The sequence below is a fragment of the Pongo pygmaeus genome, chromosome 10 (assembly GCF_028885625.2).
Source record: "Pongo pygmaeus isolate AG05252 chromosome 10, NHGRI_mPonPyg2-v2.0_pri, whole genome shotgun sequence".
Classification (NCBI taxonomy): Eukaryota; Metazoa; Chordata; class Mammalia; order Primates; family Hominidae; genus Pongo; species Pongo pygmaeus.
This window is the reverse complement of record NC_072383.2, coordinates 50,398,809-50,410,666: the sequence shown is the minus strand read 5'-3', so window position 1 is coordinate 50,410,666 and position 11,858 is coordinate 50,398,809. Positions and strand designations below refer to the sequence as shown.

Sequence of the window (11,858 nt, the reverse complement as noted above, 5' to 3'; positions counted from 1 at the left end):
CAGAGACAGGGAAGTGGACAAAATGGGGTTATCCTTTTGAGACATTTAGTTGAGAAAGGGAAGAGAGACAGAATGATAGCAAGAAGGTGCCATGGGGTGACAAGAGGTACTGTAAGGGTGGGAAAGACTTGGGTATGAGAGGAGAGGTTGAGAGGAGGGGCAGGAGAAGAAGGAGGGTAACTGATGGAGCAAAGAATTAGGGGAGATTGGTGGGGATACGTCTTGAAGCCTTGTACAAGAAAAAGGAAAATCATGTGGGTGTGGAGGCAGGCAGGAGTCAAGGCACGGAAGGGATGCTGAGGGGATCACTCCTGATGGCTTCAGTGTTCTTGGTGAAGTAGGAAGCTAGGCTTGGGTGGTCTCCCTTAGCAGAGCTCAGTGCCTACAGCAGGTGGGGGAAGGAAGGTTGTAGTCATGGCCTTGAGAAGGGACTTTGTTAGGCTGATGGTTGAAAGATAGGGGAACAGGGGAATTGATGAGGCTGGTGAGAAGGTCGTCCAGGTGGTGAAGTCCAGTCTGTTCTTTCCATGAGGAATGAGACAGCATCAATTTTGTTCACCACTTTCCACCATCTGGTCAATGTCTAGCATACAGTAGATGCTCAGAAAGTATTTGTTGAATGAATGAATAATGCTTAATGTGAGAAGAGCAGGAAAAGAAACCAGCAGAGAGCTAACAGCTTTGGAAAAAATGAAGGGGTTAAGACAATGAGATTATTTACATGGGTGAGGAGCAGATGTAATGAGAGTTAGGTGGGAGAACCCTGGGAGATGGAAAGTTATGGCCAGAAAGCGGGGCTTGGGAATTAAGCTTCTAGGAGGCAGCAGTTTTTGGTGATGGTCCAGGCTGCAGGCATGGAGTGTGTGGTTGAGGTGGAGTGAAGGAGAAGGTGACCGGAATTGAGAAGACCCAGGGATTCCATGGCCAGGCTGCTGAGTGGGTCACCCTCTCAGAGGTGGAACTTAGCAAGGACGATGGTGGTCGGGGGGAGGAGATGCATGGTATTCCAGAACCCAATGGGGGGAAGAAACTGTAGAAGTAATTTGTTCAACTTCCTACCAAATGATAGCAAGAAGATTGGCTTGGATGGAATGACAGAGTTTTAACATTAAAGTGGTGGAATCAGGATGGAGGAAAGAAAAAGGGAAAGCGGAAGGCATTTAAGGTCAAAAGAGGAGATCGTTCTGCTAGAAGAGGCAGGCTAGTCAACTTTTGGGTAGGAGAGTGACATTTTGAAAATGGTACTTGCATAAGATCATGTTGGCAGGGGTGGATGGGAGCAAAGGGAGACTAGAGACTCTGGGTAATCTTTGGGGAGCAGTGAGCCACATCCAAGCTCGTGAGCCACTGCAGTTTGCCAGGCTGTCATAAACAGCATAAATTCTTCCCACTCAATGGGTCAGGCTGGTACATATCCCTGCATTTGTGGATATACCACGCTCTGCTTTGTAGCCTTCAGCAGCCTTTGATGATCTTGCTTCAAATGAAGCTGTAATATTTGCTGCACAGAAGGGTTTCTGCAAGACTCTTTATGCCCCCAACATGGGATACTCTTTATCCTCTCCATCAGCTCACCTCAAGATACCTTCTCTGGGAAGTCTTCCTTGACTAACCGCCCTCCACAGTTCCCATTTCAATCCCCTCCTGTAACTGCAATAGTCACGTGGCTGTTTCTGGTCCCATCCGTGTCTGCCTCATGCTCTGGGTGAGAGTGTCAGGCTGTTTGCTTTCTGGGTATTAACAGAACAGATTTCCTCCTTCCTATAAACTTCTTGTTATATGATCAAGAAGCTATTTAATAAATGGAACAGAACTGGGTTTGCTTAAACTTTAGTTCCCATGTTGTCTTATGTGTCTTGCAATGAGTGCCCTTCCCAAAATCTTTGAGAGCCGACTTGCTATCCCATGACCTACTCCTGTGGTGCTGTCTACAGAGGCAAGCACAACATTAGATTCCTGTAGATGTGGTGGTGCCAAAGAATGTGTCTGTTCTAAGCCTGGTATAAGCACCTACCAGAGGCGGAAAGAACTCTGTAGCCTCCAGGGCAACCTGAACATGATCTTTATTTTTATTTTTATTTTAATAAATTGTAACTAGAAGGTTCTCTGTCATCAAGTTGTTTATCCTCGTGCACTGGGTCAGTTGGCAGTGAACCTACCCCTGACACCCAGTCAAAATTTCTTTTCCTTCCAGAGGCAATGGCACGGAAGCTTGGAGTGCCCAGCTCTCTGGCCTCTCTGCAGGGAAGGCCTTCTAGCACCCCCGCTACTGTAGCGTAACTATTTTCTTGGCCTGTGCTCACCAGAAACCACTGGATTCAGATCCTCTCTCCTTATAGCCAGGATGACTGTTGCTGTTACCCCCGGTTAGAATTCTTAATAAAATTGCCTCTCTTTTGTTTATTTTGAGGATAATCTGCAGCCACTACCCAGGCCCCTGAGGGTGTCAGGCTGCCAAGACAAGCATCCAAGCTGGGATGTTAGGGGCTTCTAGGGGCTGAGAAAGTGTGAGGTTGTGAGGTGAGATTCAAGGCCTTCAAATCAGCTGGGTCTCTTTTCCCTCCAGTTGGATGATTTGGCTGCATTTCCCATGGGCTTAACATGGGCTTGGTACACAGGTGGGCATGTTTAGCAGAGAGGGCAGCCATTCCTACAAGTGGCAGCTGATTTAGTCAGTCTGTATCTCAAAACCCCATCTTGAGTTCATGCATACAGGCTCCTGTCCTGGGTTTGGGGCAGGAGATGATTGGGTAGAAGGGTGTCTGGAGGGCCAAGACTTTTCTTCTCCAGCATGACAGTGGAGGCGGGACACACAACTACCCACACAGAGGACAATGCTATAAGCAGGAGGAACCAAATAGTTGTTGATCCCACAAAATCTGGGAGCCTACCATGGGCCAGGCACTGTGCTAGGCAATGGGGAACCCTGGAGAACCAGGCAGAGAGGATCCTGTCATCATGGCATCTGTTGTCAGGTGGACAAGGGTGCAGCCCTCCCTGCAGGGGAGAGGCAGGAAGGGAATGCAGGCAGCAGAATACATAGGGGCCTGAAAAGGGGACTAAGGGGGCATGTTTGAAAGGGGAAGAGACTAGGCATGGGATGTGAGATGAGTGACATGAGGCTCCCTGGGCATCAGGTTGAAAAACAGGATCAAAAGGGCCACCCAGGGAGCCACAGGCAGACAGAGGGGATGTTAGGAACTCTCTTGGTCACCAGAATGGTGAACATTGCTCAGTCTCAGATGAATGAATGTCTTCAAGTATCCAGTCCATTCATTCAGACCCCTGGCTCAGCCTGGGATATTCTGGCTGAATCCCCCTGTCCCTGGCTAGAATAGTGAGAGTGCTGGTTGTGTTGCAGACCCAGGGACAAACTCTCTGGGGAGTTCCATGGACACATATGGTGTGAGACTTGGAGGTGCTAAAATTAGGAGGAATCTACCCTTTCATTTGATCCTCTCAACCCTTTCCAGATTCCTGGGTGAGCCTTGTTCATTCTGAGAGGCAGACAGCAGAATGACAGGAGTGGATGCCCAGGGTTAAGGTGGAATGAAAAAGCCACCAACTCACCTAATTGGACCTGCTGCCTCCTGAGAAGCCAGTGCCCAGGGTGCTGGGGTTGGGGCTGGGCCATGTGTGGCAGGAACCAAGCTCACTTAGCAAGGGAGAGCCTGGGTTTGTTCCTGCAGGAAGTCTATGCAGGACTAATTATAGGAAAGACCTGAAATGGAGATTTCAGGATTACAGTACAGGAAGTTGCTATGGGGATTAGTTTCAGCCAGATAATGAAACCCAGGAAATTGTTAAATGAATAAATCAATCCACTGGACCTATAAAAGGGGCCACCTTCTCCCTGTGCCTTTCCTCTGAGGCTTCTGAATAAGGACATTTCCTGCATCCAGAGAAAATGATGAGCCAGTAGTCCAGCAGGGCCTCCCAGGCTGCCCGGGGCTCCAGAAGCCACTCTGCCTTCCTTGTGTCTGGCCAGAGCCATGGCAGTTCCACCAGGTTCCAGTTGGCCTCATACTCTGGGGAAAGCAGTGCCACTGAGGCCAGTGTCATGATAGGGGACACCTTTGGCACCAGTAGTCTGTACAGCCTTGGGGGGAGCAAGAAGATCTCACTGAGGGTGGCTGGAGGTGCCATCCAGGCTGGGGCAGGGCACGGGGGTGCAGAGGTGTCTTTGGGGGCAGCCTGTGTGGGGCAGAAGGAAAGGGCACAAAAAGTGGCTTTAGAGGAAGCTCCTTCAGTATTGGAGGAGACCTGGCAGCTTTGGAGGAGCTCCTGGTGGAGCCTGGGGCTTTGGGGGTTTGGGGGCCTTTCTCTTTGGCATCTAGGAGGTGACCATCAACCAGAGCTTCCTGCAGCCCCTGAATGTGGGGAATGACCCCTAGATTGAGAAGGTGAAGACCAAGGAAGACGTTCAACAAATTTGCTTCCTTTGTTGACAAGGTGAGTGTGTGAGGTGGGGGAGAGCCTGTGGTCCTGAGAGCCTTTGGGGCCTTGGCATGGGAGGCCTGGGTTTGAGGGGCAGATCTGCTCCTGAGCTGGGGACTGGACAGACCATGACCCTCTCCAACATGGTTGATCACAGGTGCGGTTCCTGGAGTAGCAGAACAAGGTTCTGGAGACCAAGTGGTGTCTCCCACAGGAGTAGATGGTCAAGGCTAGTGCCAATGACCTGCAGCTCTTCTTGGAGTCCTACATTGGCTGCCTCCAAGCCTACCTGGACAAGCTACTGATGGAACAGAGTTGGCTGGATGGGGAGCTGGGCACCATGCAGGCACTCATGGAGGAGTACAAGAGGAGGTAAGTGATGGAGGTGCCTGGGGGGACAGTCACTGGGGTGATCATGTTGCAGGTCAGGTGGTGTGTGCGTTTTCCAACTGGAGAGTTCCTGTGTGTTCTCATGACCTCTGAGTCTGTAGGCTACAAGATGAAGTGTCTGGAAAGGGTGCTGATGAAAGGAGGGTCTGCCCTCTGTTAATATTTTGTGTTGGTGCCAAGGAGAATGAGACGTATGTCTCAGAGATGGGCATCTTAGCTGCTCCCCAGTAAACAGGGACAGATATTCAGGCACTCCATCATTTAGCAAAAATGGATTGCACACTTTGCTGTTTACTAGATCACTTTGGGAGCTTTACAAATTTGCACTTGTAACCCATTAAATCAGGATTTCTGGGCATGGGAGCCAGCCTTTGGTAGCTTTTATTGAGTTCCAGGTGGTTCCAACGTAAAACCAAGGAGAGGACCAGTTCGAAAATGTGTTTGTCTTGGGTGGTGAGGGAGCTTCAAGTGGGGGCCAAGACAGGAAGGAGCCTTGTTCCTGATCTGATGTTGAGGGCAGGATGCACACTCAGGACACAGATGGAGCTGGGAGCTTTGGGGGAAGATTCAAGGGGAAGATGGCCTTGGGATTGAGCATTGGCCCTGGCTCATGAGGACTTGGGTGATCTCCAGCAGTGGAGAATCCAGAGACCTATATGAATGTGCCACCCAGGGACAGCAAGGGCTGTGTGCCAGTTCTATTACATGTTTTATCTCCTTCTAGTTTCAGTGTCTGGGAGTGTTGGAAATGGGGTACCATTGTGCTCTTAAAGATCCTACCATTCGGCAGGCTGCGATGGCTCACGCCTGTAATCCCAGTACTTTGGGAGGCCGAGGCAGGCGGATCATGAGGTCAGGAGATCAAGACCATCCTGGCCAACATGGTGAAACCCCATCTCCACTAAAATACAAAAAATTAGCTGTAGTCCCAGCTACTTGGGAGGCTGAGGCAGGGGAATCTCTTGAACCTGGGAGGTGGAGGTTGCAGTGAGCCAAGATCACACCACTGCACTCCAGCCTGGTGACAGAGCAAGACTCTGTCTCAAAGAAAAAAAAATCCTACCATTCTAATAACCCATGCCACCCACTGGCATGTTATCCAGAGAATATTCACCATCAACCCTGCCCCAGCTGAGCTTCCACCTCCTGGGATAAACACCTTTCTCTGCACATCTGTGCATATAACCTTGGCTCTGCTGCCACCTGAGCCTTACTTCTTTTCTTCCTGGTAGGTATGAGGATGAATTTCACAAGTACTCAGAGGCTGATAATGACTTCATGGTTCTGAAGAAGGTGAGCAGGGCAGTGGAGCTACGAAGAAAGGAGATGGAGCCAGGAAAGTGAGGAATGGTGGTGCCTTCCCAGGGCTGTGAGGCTGGATAACACTTTCTCCAGAACAGGAATTCCAAGTGTTGCTGTTGCTGATGGCCAAAACCTAGGACAGTGCCAGCCTCAATGCTGAGCCTCTGCCCCAGGGTTTTCTTTCAGGAGTTGACATCCCTCCAAAGTGTGTTTTGCTCACCAGTTGCCAAACTGCTTTGAGCCCTTCATTACACCAGTTCACTATTGAACTGTAGATAATTACCATTATAATCATCCAGGTTATAGAAATTGATAATAACATGCTTCTCTAATATTGAGCTCAATTGTCAAACCTCTTTCTCTACTGCAAGGATACTGTCTGTTTTTTTTTTTTGTGATTTTTGCTCCTGTAACCATGTAAACACGCTGCTGATGTTATCAAATGAGAGTAATATTGAAGCAAATAAGGCTGATTATCTTCAGGAGGTGGATCTTTCTCACATGACCAAAGTGGACTTGGAAATCAAAACGGAGAGTCTGGCCAGTCTGAGAGCCTCTATGAAGCTGTGAGGACCTTTATTATTTCTTCTAGGATTGAAGCCACATGTAGGGTGTCAAGTCTTGCTTGATTCTGGGGATTCTGCTTCCTTTGTGAAATCTATTTTCAGGCAAACATTTGCAAAGTGTTTCCCACCACAATCCATATTCTTCCATCATTTCTTCAATTTTACAGCCCCCTTCCCCGTATTGCTTACTTCCTCCCTCTTGTCCTTCCCAAGGCTCAAGGTACCTAGCATCTGCAGTTCAGGCTTTTAGAATCCCTATGTCCACAGCATCCCAAGGGGAATATATCAAGAGTGGCCAAGAGGAGAGTTATGGGTAACCCCTTATTGTCTGCTGGATGATTTTCTGCTGCCTGGTTTCTCTGGGTTACTGTCTCTTGTTACTTTCCTTTCTCTTCACTAAGATTTAGTTTTCTCTTTTTTCTTTCTTTTTTTTTCAAGGTGGTTATAAATTTGGTCAGAAACACCAAAACAATGGAATTTTATTTTGACAAAAACTGAAGTTTATAATCACTTAGTAAATGAAGAGCAAACCCTTCATTTTCCTATCCCATAACTCTTAAGAAAAAAAAGCATTAGTAAATAAATATCTGTGAATAGATTAAGGGTAAGGCAGACTGGATAATAAACCACCTCTGACATTCACACTCCCTGCATGGGACTCACTCTAAAGGGTGAAATGGCCCTGGAGATAACTGAACTGATAAGATATGGGCATTAAATCTCATCCAGATCATTCAGATAAGTCCAAGATAAATACTTTTTGCTCATCAAGGGCAGCAAACTATACAAATTTTACTGGAGGAATACTTTGACAGAAGCACTTAAATTATATTGTGCATCACAACTATAAAATGGCTTGAACATTTCCATTTAATCACCATCTATAAAACGCAACTATATAATACTCTGCATTTTATCTGGGGTGTGATGAATATCAATCCAAACTGAAAGTACCCCAGCTGCCAATTTCCACCACTTTTGAAAAGACCTAGATGTGTGAAAAAGGACCGTCCACCATACAAAGAACCAATTTCACAAACGTACTGGTAAACAAATACATTTATATAACTGGAACTTCAAAATGCTAGAGTTCTACTCATTTAAAAAAACCATTCAGCTACCTTTGGTCTTTAAAAAGGCCACACTGCAGCATCCTAAACATTGTTATGTGCATCTCACAATGAAGAAGAGTGGCCTTGCAGTGCAGAATGAGGAGAGTACAACGTCACTGTGAAGAGTAGCATGCTGTGATTTCAAGGAACATCAGCATCACAGCGTTGGATTCTGTGCATCAGGATCGAGGCCACTGTTGCCAGAAGGGGGATGGATAGGGAGAATATCCAGCTCATCCACTTGTGGAGTTGGGTGCATGACTACCAGCTGGTCCTGGGGAATGTCTGCCGCAGCTGCTGCAAGGTTGGTGATAGATTTACTCTTTACACACTGAAAGTCTACATGCCGACTCTTTCCTTCTTTCTTCTCCCAGGACATTTGAATAAAGGGTCTTTGGACATAGTTGTAGATCACTTCTGGGCAGCCTCCAGGCCTTTTCTTTACTTTTTCTTTGTAGGTAGGATAACCTTCTATTCCCAATCTAATCTTCTTAAGACCCCTCTCCTTCAAAACTGACTTGGCCACATCTCTGTTTTCAATGTACTTGAAAAATCTATATAATTTTGTGCTATAAATAATTTGTGAATATTCTTCTCCCATCTGTGGTGGATATTCTTCATCCCAATCAACCACATCATCATCTGTAAGCACCACTATATGTCATTCCCGTTCCCCACTCTGGGCACTAGCTACCATGAGAGGGAGGATCATTTCTTCCAGATAAAATTCAAATTGTCTATGAGAACCATCATTTGATAACTCATGCATTAGGGCACTGAGATCTCTACATTCAACAGTACTATATTCAAAAGAGATACAAAGATAGTTACATGCTTCTCTCAGTTCAGGAATAGATATGCCATCAGGACAACCGATTATTCCTGTTTTATAGTAATCCAGAATAGCTCCAAACACAGTGGAACCAATCCCCTTTGCCACCTCATACTCTTCTTTCTTATTGGGTCGTGTAAAGTTATGTTCTCAGCCAGATCCAAACATCCTGCCTAACATTATATTTGGCTGTGCAGTAAAAATGGATGGGTCTACAACAAATCTAGTGTTATCCACTATTAGTGTCACTCTTTCTGACATTCTTATATTCCGATATTCCGAGCTCCTTCTTTTGCATTTTCATATACAAACACCATCTCCCCAGATGTCTTACAGCTACCACCTGAACTTGACTGACTGCTGTTTCTGCTGCTGTTCCCAGCACTGCTAATGGAACCATTTGGAGATGCTTTTTGAGGACTCAGACTGCTTGGACGAGAGGAACTGTGATCTTTTTCTTGTTCAACATGGTGCTGTCGTGTTGGAGAAGTCACATTTCTAATACAAGGAGTAAGTTGAGACTCTGTTCTTTCATGAGATGAATCTCGTGATCTGTCACTTGACCTTCGTCTATCTCTTGATCTCTTACATCCCCCACTAGCATCATGTAGACTCATTTTGGTGTGGTGGGCTCCTTTAGCAATACGCGAGGAAGTACTTCAAACCTTTGAATCCCACGTTTTCCCCTTGACTTCCTGTCACCATTAGAGAAAAGCAGACAGCGTTTCAGTCACAGAGTTGGAGAAATACCGCAGGGACTATTCAGGGAAAGCATTTCCCTCATCAAAGCAAACTCCAAAATTGCTTCTGCCGGTGTGGACCAACTGGAACTGATGAGAGTTGGTCGTCATGAGGGACACACTCTGTTCCCTAGCATCCCCTGCTGCTTATTTTTAAATGCTCGGTTGGCGGGAGCCCCTGTGCCAGCTGAAACTCCTTCAGTTTGGCTGCCTAGGAAACATCGAGAGTCACCTGCATGGGCTGGCTGGGCAATAAAAACAGATTTAGTTTTTTCGACCTCATAACATTCCTGAGCCAATGGGTGGTTGGTTCAGGGCATCCTAGTGAGATGGTGACAACTGCCCAGTGGTCTGCCCCTGTGTGCTTGTAGCAGTATAACAAGGCCTGTTGCAATCCAGTGATATGTCTGTGGTCCTGTCTGTGGACAATAACTGGCACCTGGACCTCAACAGCATCATTGCCAAGGTCAAGACCTAGTATGAGGAGATGGCTTAGAAGAGCAGGGCCAAGGCCCAGACCCTGTACCAGACCAAGGTAAATAAGGATCATTGGATCAATCTGGACCCCACCAGCCTTTTCCAGGGCTTCTAAACTTTACCTCCAGCCCCTCTGGCACCATCCCAGAGAATACATATTTTACTCACTAGGAAATCTATTGAAATTTCTTTCACAAATTTCCATAACCTGCAGAATCTTTTTTTTTTTTTTTTTTTTTTAAGATGGAGTCTCACTCACTCTCTTGCCCAGGCTGGACTGCAGTGGCACAATCTTGGCTCACTGCAACCTCTCTGCCTCCCAGCTTCAAGCGATTCTCCTGCCTCAGCCTCCCGAGTAGCTGTGATTATAGGCTTGCACCTGTATGCCCAGATAATTTTTGTGTTTTTAGTAGAGACAGCATTTCACCATATTGGCTAGGCTGGTCTTGAACTTTTGACCTCAAGTGATCTACCCGCCTCGGTCTCCCAAGTATCTGGAATTACAGGTGTGAGCCACTCTGCCCAGCCCCATAACTTGCAGAGTCTTTATAGTGCTTTTCATTCTACTACCCGATATCTTTAAGGGCAATTGTGAGTTTCAGTTAAGTGATTCTTTCCACTCTGTGTGCCTGGTGGGCTTTATGTGAATTAGGACTTTCTGGATTGATTCTATTGCCCTTTTCATAAACATGTTTCAGGGTTGGGGTAATCTCTCCCTACCTTCTCTCTCTGTTCACCCAACTGTAGCTTGGGGAGCTGTAGACCACAGCCAGCAGACATGGTGATGACTTGAGGAGCACCAAGAATGAGATTGTGGAGCTCAGCAGGATGATCCACAGGCTGCAGGCAGAGATTGAGAGCATCAACAAGCAGTTGGTGGCAGCTCCTTAAAGCCCAGGATTATGGCTCTGATGAAAGTGGTGTCCTGGGATGCCAGAGGGGCACCTGGACCTAGCAGGTAGGGCAGCTTTTCAGACTCCTGATTGGGACCTTTTGCAACTGGGCTTGCCAAGTGATACCACATAAAACAAGGATTTACACTGTCTTAACTTACATCCATCAACTTAAAGGCAGAATGATCTTCTCTCAATCTGGTAGACATGGTCCCCAAAACTTCATAAACTATGTGGCATTGAGTTTCTGGGATCTTAGAACCTGGATTATTCCTTCCCAAGAGGTGGGAAGCAGGTGACCAGTATCTCTGGGTAAAGGCTTGACAATCATTGGAGTTTCCCCAGCATGGTTTAGTTTATATGGATGTGAATGCTATGAGCAGAAGTTAGCATCACCAGCCACATAGCACACAGATTAAAGATTTTCACTAACAGGAAAGATGGAGACCTGTGCTCACCAGCTATATGCACAGTTGGATCCAGGGACTCAGTGCACTTCCTCCTCCTGCTTCGGAATGCTAACCTGGAGGTGGCAATTGCTGACACTGAGCAGCATGGCGCAGGGGGCGATGCTGACCCTCAAGGATGCCCAGGCCAAGTTGACAGAGCTCAGAGAGGCCCTGCAGCAGGCCAGGGAGGACCTGGCCCATCTTCTGTGTGACTACCAGGAGCTGCTGAACATCAAGCTGGGCTGGATGTGGAGACTGCCACCTACCAGAAGATGCTGGAGGGCGAGGAGTGCAGCAGCATAGGCACTCTGGTCAAGGCACAGAACCCAACCTCAGAAACCCGTTTCACAGGATTATGTGGTCCTTTGGTTAGCTATACTGTGTTACAGTGATTTTTGTCTCCACATTTCCTTCCCCTTGGTATACTGAGGCTCTAACACAGTGGCAGGGGACAAAGGAAGGGCTCAACAAGTGCTCGATGAAGTGGACTGTACTGCTCAGCACTCTCTCTTTAGGCTCAGAGATACAACTTTTATAATATTTGCTAGAGCAGAACACTCAGAGCCTCCTAATAGGCATATAGGGCACCAAAAGGCAAATGTCAGTGAATCCTGGTGTGGTGGAGAATACAAAGATGAGTACCAGGTAGTCCTAACAACC

The 11,858-nt window shown here is 47.1% G+C and overlaps 1 pseudogene; it reads right to left on the bottom strand.

Moving 5' to 3' along the window:
* Nucleotides 1-7,854: 7,854 nt before the first annotated feature.
* On the bottom strand, nt 7,855-9,271 carry LOC129010143 (BTB/POZ domain-containing protein 10-like; annotated as a pseudogene).
* Between the last annotated feature and the right edge of the window lie 2,587 nt (nt 9,272-11,858).